The sequence below is a fragment of the Oncorhynchus gorbuscha genome, linkage group LG02, assembly GCF_021184085.1.
Source record: "Oncorhynchus gorbuscha isolate QuinsamMale2020 ecotype Even-year linkage group LG02, OgorEven_v1.0, whole genome shotgun sequence".
Taxonomy (NCBI): domain Eukaryota; kingdom Metazoa; phylum Chordata; class Actinopteri; order Salmoniformes; family Salmonidae; genus Oncorhynchus; species Oncorhynchus gorbuscha.
The window spans coordinates 55840768-55858411 of NC_060174.1; the positions used below are offsets into that span (position 1 = coordinate 55840768).

Below are 17644 nucleotides of genomic sequence, written 5' to 3' on the forward strand. Positions count from 1 at the left end.
GAAGTGTTTAATGTCTGCTATTTCTCCTGTTTGTTCTGTCCCCTCTTCTCAGGAGGAACCTGGTGATTTGACAGGAGTGCCGGAGGAATATCATGGTCTGCGCACGGTCTTCAGTCGGTCCAGAACCAACTCCCTTCCTCCTCACCGGTCGTATGATTGTTGTTCTGATCTCCAGAAGCGTTTTGCATCCGCTCCTATCCTTGTTGCACCTGACGTCACTAAACAGTTTATTGTTGAGGTTGACGCGTCGGGGGTGGGCGTGGGAGCCATTCTGTCCCAGCGCTCCGATACTGACGATGGGGTCCACCCTTGTGCGTATTTTTCTCATCGCCTGTCACGGAACGTAACTATGATGTGGCTCGCGAACTGCTCGCCATCCGTTTAGCCCTAGGCAAATGGCGACAGTGGTTGGAGGGGGCAGTTCCTTTTGTCGTTTGGACTGACCAAAGGAACCTTGAGTACATCCGTTATGCCAAACGACTGAATGCGCGTCATGCTCGTTGGCGTTGTTTTTCCCGAGTTCGTTATTTCTTATTGCCCGTGGAACTAAGAACACCAAGCCTCATGCTTTATCCAGTCTCTTTAGTTCTTCTGTGGCTTCAATCGAGGGGATCCTTCCTGTTGGGCGTGTTGTCGGGTTGACTGTCTGGGGAATTGAGAGACAGGTTGAAGCACTCACGCACACTGCGTCGCCGTGCGCTTGTCCTAGTAACCTTTTCGTTCCTGTTTCTACTCGTCTGGCTGTTCTTCAGTGGGCTCACTCTGCCAAGTGAGCTGGCCATCCCGGCGTTCGGGGTACGCTTGCTTCTATTCGCCAGCGGTTTTGGTGGCCTACTCAGGAGCGTGACACGCGCCGTTTCGTGGCTGCGTGTTCGGACTGCGCGCAGAAGAAGTCTGGTAATTTTTTTTTTTCTGCTTCTGCTCCTGGTCTTGCTGGGTCTCAGTCTGTTCCCTGCCATCGCTTCTCTCCTGTTCTTGTTCCTGCCCTTGCTGTGTCTCAGTCTGTCCCTAGTTGTTACTCTCCTGGCCTGTTTGGTCCTGTTTGCTCTAAAGTTTTCAGTTCTCTACCCGTGTCTCATTTTTTTTTTTTTAGAGTAGTACCCTAGTTTCCCTTATCGTTTTTCGTTACGGTCCTGAGGAGAGGAGTTGGGTTCTTTCTCGGGACGTGCTGGACCGTTTGATCTATGATTTCCTCCGTTGCCGCCAGTGTTCTTCCTCGAGAGCGCCAGGAGGCGCTCGGTGAGTGGGGGGGTACTGTCATGTTTTGTGGTCCTTCTGTAGCTCAGTTGGTAGAGCATGGCGCTTGTAACGCCAGGGTAGTGGGTTCGATCCCCGGGACCACCCATACGTAGAATGTATGCACACATGACTGTAAGTCGCTTTGGATAAAAGCGTCTGCTAAATGGCATATATTATTATTATTATTATGTTTTGTCTTATATCATCTTGTCATTTTGCTTTTCCTTCTGTTCGTTTTCCCCCTGCTGGTCTTTTTAGGTTCGTTCCCCTTTTTCTCTCTCCCTTCCTCTCTCTCTTCTCTCTATCGTTCCGTTCCTGCTCCCAGCTGTTCCTATTCCCCTAATCAATCATTTAGTCTTCCCACACCTGTTCCTTATCTTTTCCCCTGATTAGAGTCCCTATTTCTTCCCTTGTTTTCCGTTCCTGTCCTGTCGGATCCTTGTCTATTGTTCACCGTGCTGTGTCTATGTATCGCCCTGTCGTGTCGTGTTTCCCTCAGATGCTGCGTGGTGAGCAGGTGTCTGAGTCTGCTACGTTCAAGTGCCTTCCCGAGGCAACCTGCAGTTCTTGATCAAGTCTCCAGTCTGTTCTCGTCATTACGAGTAGAATTATGCCTTTTGATTGTAAAGTTACTTCACTGGATTAAAAACTCTGTTTTCGCCAAGTCGCTTTTGGGTCCTCATTCACCTGCATAACAGAACAGGCAGTTAAACCCACTGTTCCCAGGCAGTCATTGAAAATAAGAATTTGTTCTTAACTGACTTGCCTGGTTAAATAAAGATAAAATAAAATAAGTCTTTGCTAGGTAAAGCTCTACCTTCTCAGCTCACTGGTCACGCTCCAGCAGATATATCTCACTGGTCATCCCCAAAACAACACCTCCTTTGGCCGCCTTTCCTTCCAGTTCTCTGCTGCCAATGACTGAACGAATTGCCCTCATTAAATTTGAACATCAGCGAACTTAGTAGCTAACCGATCGCTGCACATAGCCCATCTGTAAATAGCCCATCCAATCTACCTCATCCCCATATTGTTTTTATTTACTTTTCTGCTCTTTTGCACACCTATCACTCCAGTGTTAATTTTCTCAATTGTAATTACTTGCTACTATGGCGTATTTATTGCCTTACCTCACGCCATTTGCACAGACTGAATGTAGACTTTACTTATTTATTGACTGTATGCTTGTTTATTCCATGTGTAATTTTGTTGTTGTTTGTGTCGCACTGCTTTGCTTTATCTTGGCCAGGTCGCAGTTGTAAATGAGAACTTGTTCTCAACTAGCCTGCCTGGTTAAAGAAAGGTGAACAAAAAAAATAACGTTTCACATGAACCAACAACGGGTGTTATCATTCTACAGTGGTTCCTGCAGCATACCTCAAACTGGTTTGATTAGAACATCCAGCTTCGATTGACAGCATTTGAGCTAGCCACACTTTTACAGAAACACAGTCCTTACAAAGTTGTCCTGAATGTGACAAGTTTATTTTTGGATGCAATGTTCAGACATTCACAGAAGTAGGAACAGCATACATAATCATCCAAACAGATCAATGTAAGCTACATTAGTCCTAGCGCTAACTGAGGAAATATTGACATAACACAAGTGGCCATATTTAGATAACTCTCGGCTGACAGAAACCACAATATTAATTAGCTAATAGCAATAACTATTTATCATGCATCACATTATGGGTGAGCTCAACACACTTTCTAGAAATCCAAAGTAATCCAACGATGAGTAGTTTGTGTGCGCAGCCATGTTCAGGGATGCAAACTGCCGAGGGCACTGAAACATGCAAAAAAAAATCCCTGCAGGGGGAAATGCAGGTTAACTAATTAAACAACAAAGAATATGATCTACATGATCAGTCTCCGTGTGTAAAATAAGTGGTTAATGTGAACCTAACTCACAGCTAAAAAAATGTAAAGAAAGCAATCCAATGTTATTCGTTGACTAGACTTTACTGCAAATGACACTCAAGTCTTGATGAAAAAAACAACACTAATATTGCAGTTCGCCATGACAGCCTTTATAATTGAACGCTTGTGACCACACATAAATGTTGCACTTGGGGAAAAAACATCTTAAAGTAGAATAGAATGAAACAAACACACATTCTATTTTTGCTCCATTGTAGTGGCCACTATTGATATCGATCAAGTGCACAAGGCTACTACGTGTGCAAAATTAACGGTCACTGAGTAAAAAATATATAATCCCCCCTCACTCCCTCACACACAAATAAAATGTTATTGGTCACATATACATGGTTAGCAGATGTTAATGCGAGTGTAGCGAAATGCTTGTACACATGTTACTGTCAAGTTTAACACAACAAAAAGCTTGTTAACATTTCAGATTTCCAGGGTCCAGTAAGCAACTAACGCGTTATAACTTGAGGAACGGCAAGGAGTCGCATACGAGTAAATACTATAGCGATTTGGTTAGGTTACTAATGTTAACTAACATTACAACATCAGATGAGCTAACTAACATTAGCTGTCTGACTTTATTAGCAAGCAAATTTTCACACCATAAACTAAATTATTTGATCAGATGAGTTGGCTAATGTTGCTCAACATTTCTGGTTAGCTAACAGAGAATTTGATCCAGTTAGCAAGGTACTTAACAATGCTAATACTTGTTCCAACACACTTTCTCCCCTACCTCAAACTTTCCAAACGCCAGTTGTTTTCCGGTTACAGCTCATGAAGTACACTTCATCACCTTCTCACCCACCATCTCCATGGTCAGGCTGCTCACCTAATGTTACCTCTTCGTTATCGTTCAGGGGACGAGATGCTGTAACTGACAAGCTGACTTTCCAGAGGGCGCGCTGATGCTGTAACTAGTCAATTGGTTGTCTCTTCTTTCTTCAGTCGTGTGCTGCGCTGCATTCTGTTGTTATGCGAACGACTGGCTGAGCCTTGGATACAGCCAGTATTGCTCCAAGCGCGCATCACTCGTTCGCTTACAGCCAGTAGTGATCCCACCCCCCCAGTTTGCATCTCTGCATGTTTGTTTTTTTCAGTGTAAACCAGAAGATAAGAGACAAGATGAGTGTGTCTGTTTGCAGTATGCATGTTGAAGGTAGTGTGTTGTCTACGATCATTCGCTTCCCTTCATTCACTTCAAAACATTAATAAAACTGTAAATACATTATGCCACATACATGCATGCATACATACATACTACTGTAGAAACAGAAACACCATATACAGAAAGTAAGGTACTTTGATAGGAACGCACAAGTCCAAAGTTATTTGTAAGAAAAACAATGGAGGCAATGCGAGCACCAGCCAGAAAATGTGCCAGTTCGTGCAAGACTGCGCAAATATCCGCATATGTGCAGAAAAAAAAAATGGGGAAAGGCTCTCCCCGAAGAGGGGTATTTGACCGGCTCAGTAAAGCCTCAAACATAAATTGTCCGCAACACTGAAATGGGCTACTTCAATGTGAATTAATGAGGAGGCAGAACACACCTCAATTCAAACTGTTAGAAAATACAACTTATTAGAACATTTTAAATTGATAGATTGAAACATAGTCTACAGATAATTAGCACGCAGCGAGTGTTAACAGTGAGTGCATTCTGACATGACGTGCATAAAACAACTCATGCTGGGGCGACTGTTAAGAGATATGAAAAAGTTAAGAAAAATTAAATGAAACGTCTTGGCAGGGAAAAAAATCATTTTGCATAAAATGTGGGTCGAGACACTTATGTAGCTGTGACAACTAGCCTTAAAATAATGCAATATGTCACAACAGGTGTAAATATATGTGTTATGAAGGTGTTATGACCATATTATGACAAGTTAGGTCAGCTATTAGCACATGGCCATTATTGAAAAGTGGAATGCTCCTTATGTGGTTTAGCAGGGCACATCTGAAAAAAGGGGAAATTCAGCAAATCCCTCTTCTGCCTTTTATGCGTCAGTCTATTGGCAGTTCTTTATGAGACCATTTCAGAGAGACATGGCTAGGTCTTCTTGCCAAAAAGCCAATTTCCATGTTAATCAAGATTGCTTTTTTCCTTGGCTACTGTTTAAATCAGACGGTTTACTGTGTTCGTCTTTTAACAGGACCTGGCATGGGGCAGCCCTAAATACTGTTAAATCAACAACTGCAAACAAGACAGCCCTTCTAGGGAAATCTGGGGGAAGAGCATCTCTGGTTGGATGAGTATAATTACTAGCCCATCGAAGGGCAATCCTCAAAGATGTGATTACAGGACGAGCCCATTTCAGACACTTGAGAGCTACACTTGAGCTCCTAGTAACCTTTTTTAGACCCCTCCAGGGGAGGGAGCCGGCCAGGAGGGCTCAGCTGGATGCAGAGGGAGGGAAGCTCTTATCTGCAGGGATAAAATCCAGCACATAGTCCATATAGCACATATAGGCCTACTACAGCCTGGCTACTTCAGACATCGCCCATCTCCGACACCAAAATACCCAATATACAGAAGATAGCTGGCTATGGGCTGGTTATGACTCTAAGTCATTATACATGCTTCCTGTCTTGGAGTCTAATGGTTTATTCTAAGCAAATCAAGTCTATAAGTAACAGTTAAAGTTTAATATAACATTTGTTCTTCCATTATGCTCTAGAGGTAAAAACCTGAAAAGAACACTAGCCCTGTTGGACTGGACTCCGCCAAGTGTCAAGTGTGTGTGCGAGTGTGAGCGTGGCTCATTGCCTGAGAGGTGACGGGGATATCAGTGGGACGCCTATCGACCGCAATAAATCAAAGTACACCTGAGTGGTTTAGTAACACAACAGGTCAGCATGCACAGACACAAACATGCAGACTCCGTTCCAGAGACATGTGTCTGTTGCTTAGCAACACTGCAGCCCAGTGCAGCACAGGTGTAAACTGTAAAGTCTTTCCTCAGTGAGACAGAAGAAGAGTTGTGCTGGTGAGGTATGCCTACTAAATTTGTGAGCCGAGATAATTATCACCTACCACCCACAAGCGGAGAAAAAGGCCACAGCCATCTATAAGAATACCAAAGACACCGACATCTACAACGTGTAACAGACATGTCACAAGTTGGCTGTTCTAGCATGACTAAATTAAATGCAGCTGTTTTGATCTCAATATCAAATCATTTCTGGGTAACAATTAAGCACCTTACTGTGAAATGGTCAAAAATAAATACAAATAGCTTCTTAGCAAAGATAAATTTCTAAAACAAGAATTTAGCTAGGACTGTCTGGGAGTGGTCTGAGTTTGGAGGTGGAAACTAGCCATTATTGGAAGAGGTTTGAAACTCTGTTTCTTATTGGTCTATTAACTAATTGACCGCCTGGTGATGTCACCGGGCAGGCCAAAACACTATCCCAGCAAAACAGGTTGAAATTTCAGGCGATCTTTTCAAACAGCTTTTACTCTAAAATGGCATTATCATTTTCACAATATCACAGTATTATTCCAACCTCAGTGTGGAAATATATATAACACACAGGATTTCACGTTTGAAACTGCACTGGGCCTTTTAAGACTTGTCAAATGTGCAGGGCTCTTCCTTCACTGAATGGCCACTCCCACGTTCTAGAAAAGAAACAATCTCCTCCAGTGTCCTGAAGCAAATCCTGCTTTGTCTTGGCTGTGTGCTTCGGTTTGTTGTCCGTTCAGCTTTCCCTCGAACCTGACGAGTCTCTCAGTCCCTGTTGTTAAAATACAAACTAACAGCATGACCTTGCCACCACCGTGCTTCACCGTATAGGCCTGGTGCCAGGTTTCCTCCAGACATGATGTTTGGCATTCATAGAGTTCAATATTGGTTTTATCAGACCAGAGAATCTTGTTTCTCATGGTCTAAGAGTCCTTTAGATGTCTTTCGTCAAACTCGAAGCAGGCTGTCATACCTTTTACTGAGGCGTGGCTTCCTTCTGAACACTCTCCCATAAAGTTCTGCAGAGATGGATGTCCTTCTCCACAGGGGAGCTCTGTCAGAGTGACCGAAGGACCAAGGCCCTTCTCCCCCGATTGCTTCGTTTGGCCGGGTGGCCTGCTCTAGGAAGATTCTTGGTGATTCCAAACTATTTCCATTTAAGAATGGAGGCCGCTGTGTTGTTGGGGACCTTCAATGCTGCGGACATTTTTGGCATCCTTCCCAGATCTGTGCCTCGACACAATCCTTTCTCGGAGCTCTATGGACAATTCCTTCGACTTCATGGCTTGGTTTTTGCTCTGACGTGTACTGTCAACTGTGGGTCCTTATATAGACAGGTGTGTGTCTTTCTAAATCATGTCCAATCAACTGAATTGACCCCAGGTGGAATCCAATCAAGTTGTAGAAACATCTCAAGATTGACCAATGGAAAACAGGATGCACCTGAGCTTTATTACGAGTCTCATAGCAAAGGGTCTGAATAATTATGTAAATTGTTTTGACATTTGCTAAACTGTCTAAAAACCTGTTTTCACTTTGTCATTATGGGGTATCTTGTGTAGATTGCTGAGGAATTGTATTTATCTAATCCATTTTTTTTTTAAAGGTGGGAACGTTACAAAATCTGGAAAGTCAAGGCATCTGAATACTTTCCCGAAAGCACTGTCTATATAAAGAACCAGCCAAGTTTGTTAACACCTACTCATTCAAGAGTTATTTCTTTGTTTTAATTTTTTCTACAGTGTAGAAAATAGTGAATACATCAAAACTATGAAATAACACATATGGAATCATGTAGTTATCAAAAAAGTGTTACACAAATCAAAAGTGGCCACCCTTTGCCTTGATGATAGCTTTGCACACTCTTGGCATTCTCTCAATCAGCTTCACCTGGAATGCCTGAAGGAGTTCCCTTGAAGGAGTACCCACATAAGCTGAGAACTTGTTAGCTGCTTTCCTTCACTCTTGCGGTCCAACTCATCTCAATTGGATTGATGATAATTGTGGAGGCATGCGGAGATCATCCATTCATCTACTCTGCGTCTCACAAAGACACGGGAGATGGAACCAAAAACCTCAAATTTGGACTCAGACCAAAATGACAGATATCCACCTGTCTAATGTCAATTGCTCGTGTTTCTTGGCCCAAGCAAGTCTCTTCTTATTGGTTTTCTTTAGTAGTGGTTTCTTTGCTGCAATTCAAACATGAAGGCCTAATTCACACAGTCTCCTCTGAACAGTTGATGCGCTCTCACCACTGGTGTCCCCCAGGGCTCTGTTCTAGGCCCTCTCCTATTCTCGCTATACACCAAGTCACTTGGCTCTGTCATAACCTCACATGGTCTCTCCTATCATTGCTATGCAGACGACACACAATTAATCTTCTCCTTTCCCCCTTCTGATGACCAGGTGGTGAATCGCATCTCTGCATGTCTGGCAGACATATCAGTGTGGATGACGGATCACCACCTCAAGCTGAACTTCGGCAAGACGGAGCTGCTCTTCCTCCCGGGGAAGGACTGCCCGTTCCATGATCTCGCCATCACGGTTGACAACTCCATTGTGTCCTCCTCCCAGAGCGCTAAGAACCTTGGCGTGATCCTGGACAACACCCTGTCGTTCTCAACTAACATCAAGGCGGTGGCCCGTTCCTGTAGGTTCATGCTCTACAACATCCGCAGAGTACGACCCTGCCTCACACAGGAAGCGGCGCAGGTCCTAATCCAGGCACTTGTCATCTCCCGTCTGGATTACTGCAACTCGCTGTTGGCTGGGCTCCCTGCCTGTGCCATTAAACCCCTACAACTCATCCAGAACGCCGCAGCCCGTCTAGTGTTCAACCTTCCCAAGTTCTCTCACGTCACCCCGCTCCTCCGCTCTCTCCACTGGCTTCCAGTTGAAGCTCGCATCCGCTACAAGACCATGGTGCTTGCCTACGGAGCTGTGAGGGGAACGGCACCTCAGTACCTCCAGGCTCTGATCAGGCCCTACACCCAAATAAGGGCACTGCGTTCATCCACCTCTGGCCTGCTCGCCTCCCTACCACTGAGGAAGTACAGTTCCCGCTCAGCAAAGTCAAAACTGTTCGCTGCTCTGGCTCCCCAATGGTGGAACAAACTCCCTCACGACGCCAGGACAGCGGAGTCAATCACCACCTTCCAGAGACACCTGAAACCCCACCTCTTTAAGGAATACCTAGGATAGGATAAAGTAATCCTTCTCACCCCCCCCCCCCTTAAAATATGTAGATGCACTATTGTAAAGTGGCTGTTCCACTGGATATCATAAGGTGAATGCACCAATTTGTAAGTCGCTCTGGATAAGAGCGTCTGCTAAATGACTTAAATGTTAAATGTTAAATGAGATGTGTCGGTTACTTGAACTCTGTGAAGCATTTATTTGGGCTGAAACTTTGAGGCTGGTAACGAATGAACTTATCCTCTGCCGCAGAGGTAACTCTGGGTCTTCCTTTCCGGTGGCGGTCCTCAAGAGAGCCAGTTTCATTATAGCGCCTGATGGATTATGTGACTGAAATGTTCTTTATGTCTTAAAGAAATGGTGGACTGTCGTTTCTCTTTGCTTATTTGAGCTGTTCTTGCCATAATGTGGACTTGATCTTTCAACAAATAGGGCCATCTTCTACCACCCCTACCTTGTCACATTACAACCGATTGGCTAATGCGCATTATAAGGAAGGAAATTACACAAATAAACTTTTAACAAGGCACACATATCAATTGAAGTGCATTCCAGGTGACTACTTCATGAAGCAGATTGAGAGAATGCCAAGAGTGTGCAAAGCTGTCATCAAGGCAAAGGGTGGCTACTTTGAAGAATCTCAAATATATTTGTCACTTTTTTGGTAACTACATCATTCTATATCTGTTATTTCATAGTTTGATGTCTACATGGTAGAAAATAGTAAAAAATAAAGAAAACCCTTGAATGATTAGGTGTCCAAACATTTGACTGGTACAGAAATATACACTGCTCAAAAAAAATATAGGGAACACTTAAACAACACAATGATTGACAATACATTTCACATGCTGTTGTGGAAATGGAATAGACAACAGGTGGAAATTATAGGCAATTAGCAAGACACCCCCAATAAAGGAGTGGTTCTGTGGGTGGTGACCACAGACCACTTCTCAGTTCCTATGCTTCCTGGCTGATGTTTTGGTCACTTGAATTCTGGCGGTGCTTTCACTCTAATGGTAGCATGAGACGGAGTCTACAACCCACACAAGTTGCTCAGGTAGTGCAGCTCATCCAGGATGGCACATCAATGGGAGCTGTGGCAAGAAGGTTTGCTGTGTCTGTCAGCGCAGTGTCTAGAGCATGGAGGCGCTACCAGGAGACAGGCCAGTACATCAGGAGACGTGGAGGAGGCCGTAGGAAGGCAACAACCCAGCAGCAGGACCGCTACCTCCGCCTTTGTGCAAGGAGGAGCACTGCCAGAGCCCTGCAAAATTACCTCCAGCAGGCCACAAATGTGAATGTGTCTGCTCAAACGGTCAGAAACAGACTCCATGAGGGTGGTATGAGGGCCCGACGTCCACAGGTGGGGGTTGTGCTTACAGCCCAACACCGTGCAGGACGTTTGGCATTTGCCAGAGAACACCAAGATTGGCAAATTCGCCACTGGCGCCCTTCACAGATGAAAGCAGGTTCACACTGAACACGTGACAGACGTGACAGATTCTGGAGACGCCGTGGAGAACGTTCTGCTGCCTGCAAAATCCTGCAGCATGACCGGTTTGGTGGTGGGTCAGTCATGGTGTGGGGTGGCATTTCTTTGGGGGGGCCGCACAACCCTCCATGCGCTCGCCAGAGTTAGCCTGACTGTCATTAGGTACCGAGATGAGATTCTCAGACACCTTGTGAGACCATATGCTGGTGCGGTTGGCCCTGGGTTCCTCCGAATGCAAGACAATGCTAGACCTCATGTGGCTGGAGTGTGTCAGCAGTTCCTGCAAGAGGAAGGCATTGATGCTATGGACTGGCCCGCCCGTTCCCCAGATCTGAATCCAATTGAGCACATCTGGGACATCATGTCTCGCGCCATCCACCAACGCCACGTTGCACCACAGACTGTCCAGGAGTTGGCGGATGCTTTAGTCCAGGTCTGGGAGGAGATCCCTCAGGAGACCATCCGCCACCTCAGGAGCATGCCCAGGCATTGTAGGGAAGTCATACAGGCACGTGGAGGCCACACACACACTACTGAGCCTCATTTTGACTTGTTTTAAGGACATTACATCAAAGTTCGATCAGCCTGTAGTGTGGTTTTCCACTTTAATTTTGAGTGTGACCCCAAATCCAGACCTCCATGGGTTGATAAATTTGATTTCCATTGATAATTTGTGTGATTTTGTTGTCAGCACATTCAACTATGTAAAGAAAAAGTATTTAATAAGAATAATTCATTCATTCAGATATAGGATGTGTTATTTTAGTGTTCCCATTATTTTTTTGAGCAGTGTATATACAGTTGAGGTTTGAAGTTTATACATACACTTAGCTTGGAGTCATTAAAACTCGTTTTTCAACAACTCCACAAATTTCTTGACAACGAACTATAGTTTTGGCAAGTCGGTTAGGACATCTACTTTGTGCATGACAAGTAATTTTTCCAACAATTGCTTACAGAGTATTTCACTTATAATTCACTGATCACTCCCATTCCAGTGGGTCAGAAGTTTACATACACTAAGTTGACAGCTTGGAAAATTTCAGAAAATGTCATGAAGCTTCTGATATGCTAATTGACCTAATTTGAGTCAATTGGAGGTGTATCTGTGGATGCATTTCAAGGTTTACCTTCAAACTCAGTGCCTCTTTGCTTGACATCATGGGGGAAAAAAAATCAAAAGAAATCAGCCAAGCACTCAAAAAAAACAAAGTCTGGTTCATCCTTGGGAGCAATTTCCAAACGCCTGAAGGTACCACATTCATCTGTACAAACAATAGTACGCAAGTATAAACACCATGGGACCACGTAGCGGTCACACTGCTCAGGAAGAAGACACGTTCTGTCTCCTAGAGATGAACGTACTTTGGTGCGAAAAGTGCAAATCAATCCCAGAACAGCAGCAAAGGACCATGTGAAGATGCTGGAGGAAACAGGTACAAAATTATCTATATCCACAGTAAAACAAGTCCTTTAAAATCAACAGAACCTGAAAGGCCACTCCGCAAGGAAGAAGCCACTGCTCCAAAACCGCCATGAAAAAGACAGACTACGGTTTGCAACTGCACATGGGGACAAAGATTGTACTTTTTGGAGAAATGTCCGCTGGTCTGATGAAAGAAAAATGGAACTGTTTGGCCATAATGACCAGCATTATGTTTGGAGGAAAAAGGGGGATGCTTGCAAGCCGAAGAACACCATCCCAACCGTGAAGCACGAGGTTGGCAGCATCATGTTGTGGGGGTGTTTTGCTGCAGGAGGGACTGGTGCACGTCACAGAATAAATGACATCACGAGAAAGGAAAATGGTGTGGATATATTGAAGCAACATCACAAGACATCAGTCAGGAAGTTGAAGCTTGGTCGCAAATAGGTCTTCCAAATGGACAATGACCCCAAGCATACTTCCAAAATGTGGCAAAATGGCTTAAGGACAACAAAGTCAAGATATTAGAGTGGCTATCACAAAGCCCTGACCTCAATCCCATAGAACATTTGTGGGCAGAACTGAAAAAGCATGTGCAAGCAAGGAGGCCTTACAAACCTGACTCAGTTACACCAGCTCTGTCAGGAGGAATGGGCCAAAATTCACCCAACTTATTGTGGGAAGCTTGTGGAAGGCTACCCGAAACGTTTGACCTAAGTTAAACAATTTAAAGGCAATAGACTCAATTAGTATTTGGTAGCATGTAAACTTTTGACACATTGGGAATGTGATGAAAGATAACTTAAATAAATCGTTCTCTCTATTAAATCAGGATATTTTCTGCCTGCAGGCTGTAATGTTTTTATTTGTTGGCTTTAATGCAAGCTATTTTTTTACGTAGATGGCAATATAAGTTATTTTAGGTTTGAATCATTTTCATTTAGATCTAATTTTGATTAAACACAACAATGATTTTGAGATACGAAGACGTCATTACAAATTCAACTGTTCCACGAAAATTTGCACATGAAAACCATAACTTGCACGCAGATGGAATGGTAAGTGGAAATGGTAAGATAAATTTGCATTCCAAATGAGAAAAAGTTGCAGACCACTCATGTAGCTTATTACCAGCAACTTCAGGAGTTAGAAAGCCAGCAGGAGAAGGATGATTGGGTCAGGTTAAGGATTTTTTTCTTCTGGTTATCTTGATCTCTGGCTCCCTCTTGAGTCATGTGCGTCTTATTTCATCACACAGTGCGTTTAAACCCTCAGACAAGCTCAATGCATATAGTTGATTTTATTCAAGGTGTGTCAGTGTAACGGATGTGAAATGGCTAGCTAGTTAGCGGTGGTGCGCGCTAATAGCGTTTCAATCGGTGACGTCACTTGCTCTGAGACCTTGAAGTAGTGGTTCCCCTTGCTCTGCAAGAGCCGCGGCTTTAGTGGAGTGATGAGTAACGATGCTTCGAGGGTGACTGTTGACGTGTACAGAGCGTCCCTGTTTCGCGCCCAGGTCGGGGCGAGGGGACAGACGTAAAGTCTATACTGTTACATCTACATAAGAAAAGGAACCTTAGACTGGTCAAAAGAACAACTTTCGGTCGACCAAGATCCAATTTTTTGGACAGCCCAACACTAAACACATTTTTTTCACCTTTATTTAACCAGGCAAGTCAGTTAAATAACAAATTCTTATTTACAATGATGGCCTACCCCAGCAAAATCTGGACGACGCTGGGCCAATTGTGCGCCACCCTATGGGACTCCCAATCACGGCCAGATGTGATACAGCCTGGATCATAAAAGGGATACTTTGTGATTTTGGCAATTAGGCCATTTACAGTGGCAAGAAAAAGTATTTATGTAAACCCTTTGGTCATAAAATTTGATCTTCATCTAGGTCACAACAATAGACAGTCTGCTTAAACTAATAACACAAACAATTGCCGTAATTTCCGGACTATAAGCTGCTACTTTATTCCCACGCTTTGAACCTCGCGGTTTATACAATGACGCGGCTAATTTATGGATTTTTCCCGCTTTCACAAGATTCATGCCGCCAAAAAACTGAGCACCGTCACATAATGTGACGTAAATCGAGCACGCTGAAATTTCCTATCATTCTGATTACGGTAGTAATTTTGTCACCCTCATCATGGCAAAGACACGGAGAAATGCATATGATGCAGCTTTCAAGTTGAAGGCGATCGATCTGGCTGTTGGAAAAGGAAATAGAGCTGCTGCACGGGAGCTTGGCCTTAATGAGTAGATGATAAGACGTTGGAAAGCAGCGTGAGGAACTGACTCTGTGCAAAAAGACAACAGCTTTCAGAGGGAAGAAAAGCAGATGGCCCAAAGTCTTTGCAGCCACTCGACATCAGTGTAAATCGTGCATTTAAGGTGGCGCTCCAAGTTCAGTGGGAGGTTTGGATGACAAGTGGGGAGAAATCCTTCACTAAAATGGGCCGCATGCGAAGAGCAACTTATGGTCAAGTCTGCCAGTGGGTTCTGACAGCGTGGAGCACTGTCAAAAAATCCACTATCCTCAACGGGTTTCGAAAGGCTGGACTGCTGCGTGTTGAAGGGGCAGCATGAGCTCAGCGGGATATTTGCCTCCGGATGAAAGTGACGAGAACGACAATGAAAACGATCCAACATCGGATGAAGCAATTCTGAGGCTATTCAACTCCGACACCGAAGGAGATGGCTTCAGTGGTTTCATTGCACAGGAGGAGGAAGATAGTGACCAATGACTTTCTTGGTAGGCCACTGTTTAATTTCTTACAAGCCGTGTGTCGTTTAAAGGCTGTGTAAAGTTCATTTGTTTCAATGTACCGGTAGGCACCTGCGGCTTATAGACATGTGCGGCTTATTTATGTACAAAATACATGTTTTAATAATTCAGTGGGTGCGGTTTATATTCAGGTGCGCTTAATAGTCCAGCAATTACGGTATACGTTTTCATGTCTTTATTAATCACACCGTGTAAACACTTCCAGTGCAGGGTAGATAAAGTATATGTTAACTCTTGGATTTAATAACTGGTTGATCCTCCTTTGGCAGCAATAACTTCAAGCAAACATTTTCTGTAGTTGCGGATCAGACCTGCACAACAGTCAGGAGGAATTTTTTGACCATTCCTCTTTACAAAACTGTTTTCAGTTCAGCAATATTCTTGGGATGTCTGGTGTGAACGGCTCTCGAGGTCATGCCACGGCATCTCAAATCAGGTTGAGGTCAGGACTACTGTGTTTTGGGTCGTTGTCCTGTTGCATCACCCATCTGTTGAGCTTTAATTGGCGGACAGATATAAAGACATTTTGCAGGAGAATGTTAGGCTAAACATGGGAATTAATTTTTCCGTCGATGATAGCAAGCTGTCCAGGCCCTGGGGCAGCAAAGCAGTCCAAACCATGATGCTCCCTTCACCATTCTTTACAGTTGGGATGGGGTTTTGATGTTGGTGTGCTGTGCTTTTTTCCCCTCCACACATATTATTGTGTGTTCCTCCCAAAAAAGTCAACTTTAGTTTAATCCGTCCACAGAATATTTTGCCAGTAGTGCTGTGGAACATTCAGGTGCACTTTTGAAAACTTCAGAATTTGGGAGAGCAGTGGCTTTTTCTGTGGTGTCTTCCCATGAACACCATTCTTGTTTAGTGTTTTACGAATCGTAGACATTAGCATGTTCCAGATATTTCTTTAAGTCTTTAGCCGACACTCTTCTTAACCTCATTGAGCTTTGTCATACTTTTGTAACCCTTCCAAGCTTTATGCAAGTCAACAATTCTTAATCTTAGGTCTTCCGAGAACTCCTTTGTTTGAGGCATGGTTCACATCAGGCAATGCTTCTTGTGAATAGCAGATTGTGTTAGTGTTTTTAATAGGACAAGGCAGCTCTAACCAACATCTCCAATCTCGTCTCATTGATTAGACTCCAGGTTAGCTGACACCAATTAGCTTTTGGAGAACTCATTAGCTTAGGGATTCACATACTTTTTCCAACTTACACTGTGAATGTTTAAATGATGTCTATATTGAATACACTAATGTGTGCTATTATAACCACACTAGGTTAGTCTATTGTTGTGACTTAGATGAAGATCAGAACAAATTTGATGACCAATGTATGCAGAAATCCAAGTAATTCCAAAGGGTTCACATACAGTGGCAAGAAAAAGTATCTACTACCCCAGTCAGAAGAACTCATGGATACCATTTTTATGTCTATGTGTCCAGTATGAAGGACGTTATAGGTAGTATTGTAAGCCAATGCTAACTAGTGCAATGGCTGGAAGTCTATGGGTATCGGATCCTTCATACTGGACAGAGAGACATAAAACTGGGATCAACAAGTTCATCTGACTCTGGGGAAGTAGATCCCGAAGTATCCCTTTAACTAAAGGAGACACCACTCTATATATTGAATATATTCCATGTTCTTTGAATTGTTCCAGAGAACAGTCAGTGTGTCACAAACCGCATTGATTAGTCAGCCCCCTTGACAGAATGGAGAAAGCAGCAGGAAAACAAGTCGTTGTGGAAGTCACACTAGGTGAGCCTCACAGCGGCCTCACCTCACTGCTAACAGAGACAGAGCACATTGGGAAGAGAACACACATTCCAAATAATGTGCTTTCATTTCTGCCTCAGAGCATCCATCACAAGACATTAGCTGTGTAAACAATATGTTTGTGTGCGTGTCTATTCAGTGTTCACTTGCCCATGCACACAGCACTGCACAGAGGGAGTGACAAATTACTCATTGGGATTTATAAAGCCTTAAAGGAAATAAACATACATGATTAATTTGTGAGTATCTTCGAATATGATGTTTAAAGAAACAAATTAGTCTGTCTAAAAGGACCAACTTACACATTTTAATTTGTAAAAATCATGTATTTCAAACGCATATCAATATTGGTGTGTCTGCTCTCATGTAGGGCAACCTGGGACAGCCTTGTGTTGTGTCAGCATCATCTCCTGAAATACCTGCTTCTCGCTAAGCGCTGTGATCTTAGCCTGAAGTTCGTGGAGCTGCTTCTTCAGGTCAGCATTCTGCAAAGGAAGGCAAAGCACTTTTTAGGACACTTTCATACCAAGTTCCAAAAATGTACATCCAGGTTCACTTGAAAAGGCAGTTCGGTTCATTTAAACCAAAACTACTTTATTTCAAATTGGAAGATTTGTCTCCACACTGATGTTTCAAATGCACACATATCGACAAATGAATGGAAATCTGTACAAACATTTATTTAATCAAACTATCCAGATGTCAAAACACCATTTGGAGCTAGTCACAATTTTGTGTAAACATTTCAAATCATATCTAATTTTATTGGTCGCATACACATTTATCAGATGCTATTGCCGGTGTGGGAA

At 43.5% G+C, this 17644-nt stretch overlaps 1 pseudogene; it reads right to left on the reverse strand.

Moving 5' to 3' along the window:
* Window positions 1–17644, reverse strand: part of LOC124004906 — a 128860-nt pseudogene that overhangs the window by 77143 nt on the left and 34073 nt on the right.